The sequence below is a fragment of the Cnephaeus nilssonii genome (genome assembly GCF_951640355.1).
Source record: "Cnephaeus nilssonii genome assembly, chromosome: 7".
NCBI classification, from domain to species: domain Eukaryota; kingdom Metazoa; phylum Chordata; class Mammalia; order Chiroptera; family Vespertilionidae; genus Cnephaeus; species Cnephaeus nilssonii.
Window position 1 is genome coordinate 26,295,102 of NC_137078.1, and position 3,244 is coordinate 26,298,345.

A 3,244-nucleotide genomic window follows, 5' to 3' on the forward strand; every position below is an offset into this window, starting at 1 on the left:
AATGTTTATTTTGCTTTTTCTCTGTCTCTTGAAATCAATAAATTAAAAAATTAGATAAAAGAAGTACATATCCATGTCATAAAATTAAGTAACAAGTATATAGGAAGGAATTGAAAAGTCACTGAAATTCCATCACCCAGAGAAAACCAGAGCTAACATTTTGTTGTATATACTTAAAATCTTGTCCTTAGCTTTATTTTTTATTTTATATTTTATTGGCTTTAAAAATATTATTGACTATATTCCCTATGCTGTACTTTACATCCCTCTGACTATTCTGTAACTACCAATTTGTGCTTCTTAATCCCCTCACCATTTTTACCCAGCCCCCCAAACTTCCTCTTATTTGGCATCTGTGAAAATGTTTCCTATGAGTTTATTTCTGTTCTACTTGTTCATTTATTTTATTTTTTAGATTCCACATAAAGTAAAATAATCTGACTTATTTCACTCAGCACAATAGGTCCATCCATGTTGCTGCAGATAGCAAGATTTAATTATTTTTTATGGCTGAGTCATATTCCATTGTGTACATGCACCACTTCTTTATCCACAAAATCATGTTCTTAATTTTAAAAAGCAATTGAGGCCAGTATTTTTCTCTCCAAATTTAACAAAACCAAGTTATTTTTCTCTTAAAAGGCCTTTAATTAGTTGTGTCTGTGCATCTTCCCAAAGACCATTTTCTCCTGTTGACATTGGTGCTATTCTTCTCCACCTAGGAATTAGGCTGATCCTGCCTTTTTCAGGCATAATCTGGCATTTATCTTTGGTTAAAAAAAAGTAACTGTTATTCTTGTCTTTCGCTGCCAGCATTGCAGACTGGGCATTTAAATGCCTTTGATTGTGTATTTGTAGAAGCTAACAGCTGCATGTGCTATTTCCAATACTCTTGAATATCCACCCAGGAAGTGACCATGGAATGCTTGTCATTTTTCTGGAGGGGGAATAGATGTAAAATTGGTGAGTTATATACAGAGGTGAAAACTAGGTGAAACATTCTTCAACAGATCATAGGCTTGCCATCTGCCCTCTGGAGAAAACTATATTCTTTTCAGCAGCTCTCAGAATGCTCATCTGCCTGACCTTGGGACAGCCGCAGATGGCTAGTGCTTTGGAGACTCAAGTAAAATCAGTATGTTTTCAAAACAAACAATAGGTATCATCCAGCTGGTGGAGATAATAGACCATCTCTGGAAGGAACTGGATCAATACAAGAGTACTCAAAACAAGTCACATTTCACCAGTCACATTTGCCCAAGAAACTAGTTTCACAAATATTTTCTCCTGCCAATCTAATTTTAGAAGAGAGAAAAGGACTTACCACTTCCAACTTCCACCAAACCCTGCGGACAAGAGACCAGAGAGGCTGACAGGGTAAAATGCTTACCACCTCTGCCGGCTGTGGTCAGAGGCCCACGATCTCTCAGCTGCAGCAGTCCAGGGGGCTAGCCCTGTCCCAGCCAGTGAATTCTCCTGGCTGGCTCCCCAAACTGGGGGGGCTAAAAATATTAATACTTTTCCTCCCACCTTCTAAGTTCTAGCTGAGCTAATAATCACATTAACAGAGACAGATTAACAGGAGAAAATAAAGTTTTAATATATGCAGATGGGGAATTCACATAGGCATGAAAATTCCAAAGACAGTGAGGCAACAGTGGGTATACGTATAAGACATTTATTTTGTTCTAAAAAATTCAATTTATTCATCTGTTTACAACACAGTACACAAGAGGCGAAGTGTTTCACATCATAGATTTCACTTCCAACTCTTGGAATGTTCATTTCTTTGGCTAAAAGCCAGGGAATGCTTAGGCAACTGAAATAAGATTGGGGCAGGCAATGCTTTCATTCTCACAGGATGGACATGGGAGGACGCTGGAGCCACCGCAGGCCTCAGTCACCCCCGCCACACAGGTAGAGCAGTGCCTTCTGGTTGTCACCGTTGGTGTCTTGCTGGATGTAATAATACAGAGACTTGCTGAACTTTCTCTTGAATTCAGACCTGATCTTCAACATGTCCACTTCACTGTAGGAGATCACGATTCTGATCAGGAGCTTATTACATGTCCTCTCGCCCTTCATGGAGTCATACAGTAGGTCAGCAAAATACAGAGGCTTGTTCCGGATACACTGGACTAGGTTCAGGACAGCATTTTACAGGCTTCCCTTGACTTCCTTCTTGATGCTCTCCAACATGTCATAAGGGCTGCAGCTCTTGTACTTGTCAAATACTTTCTGGAGGTGACATGCTCTGCTTGGTCATGATGCTGATCCACTTGGGAACATCAGTTTCTTTCCTCTTCACCCCAGCATCAAAGAGATCCCGGACATCTTGATCAATCAGTTCATAATCAATGATGGAGCCACCTTCTGTTCTTTTACCCTTTGTGAGGGTAACCATCAGCTGGTAGGAGTCACCAGATGTGTCGGAAATAATGTCCTTCTCCAGACCAGTCTTGTAGACTCTGTTAATTTCCCATAGCTCCTGGTTGGTCCGTGAGCAGATGATCTCAGTGAGAGAGTCCTCATCAGTCCCCAGCCCCTCCATGGAGGCCTTCAGCTCAGGAGCATCGTACTGAGCGCGTGTTTTCGAGAGGCCCAGAATCATGGTCTCCAGGTAGGTGGCTGGACAAAGCTGACTTTAGTGCTGATGAAAGTTACTTTTTGGTCCTCTGGTAGGTGAAGGCAATATCCTGTCTCAGTTCATTGCTGTGGTTGGACAAAATGTTGACATTGGTGACATCATCCACACCTTTGGTCTTGACGGCCATTTCAATGTTCAAATCATCCTGCTGGGCTTCAAAGTTGGGGTAGACTTTGACTGACCCATACAAACTTACAGGTGTAGAGTGATCACCCTCCAAGCTGAGCTTTCACAGGATTTCTTGAACAGTAAACATTTTTAAAGAAGCTGGGCTAGGTAGGGAAAGCTGTGAGCATCCCCAGATGCTGAGCGCCTATAAGACATTTTTGGAAAAAGGAGGAAAGGGGGGTGGGGTATTAGACTTCAGAAGTGAGACATGCAACAATGCTATTCTCCAACATATATTTATTTATTTTTATGTTTAATATATCTTTATTGTTCATATTATTACAGTTGTTCCTCTTTTTCCCCCCATAGCTCCCCTCCACCTGGTTCCCACCCCACCCTCTTCCCTTAACCCCCCCCACTGTCCTCATCCATAGGTGTACGATTTTTGTCCAGTCTCTTCCCACCCCCCCCAAACCTCCTTCCCCCTGA

At 41.6% G+C, this 3,244-nt stretch overlaps 1 pseudogene across 1 annotated transcript; it reads right to left on the reverse strand.

Annotated features, from left to right (window-relative positions):
• Positions 1-1,896: 1,896 nt before the first annotated feature.
• On the reverse strand, positions 1,897-2,903 carry LOC307102540 (annexin A2-like; annotated as a pseudogene). The gene has a single exon. The product of its transcript is annotated as an annexin A2-like (transcript).
• Positions 2,904-3,244: the final 341 nt, after the last annotated feature.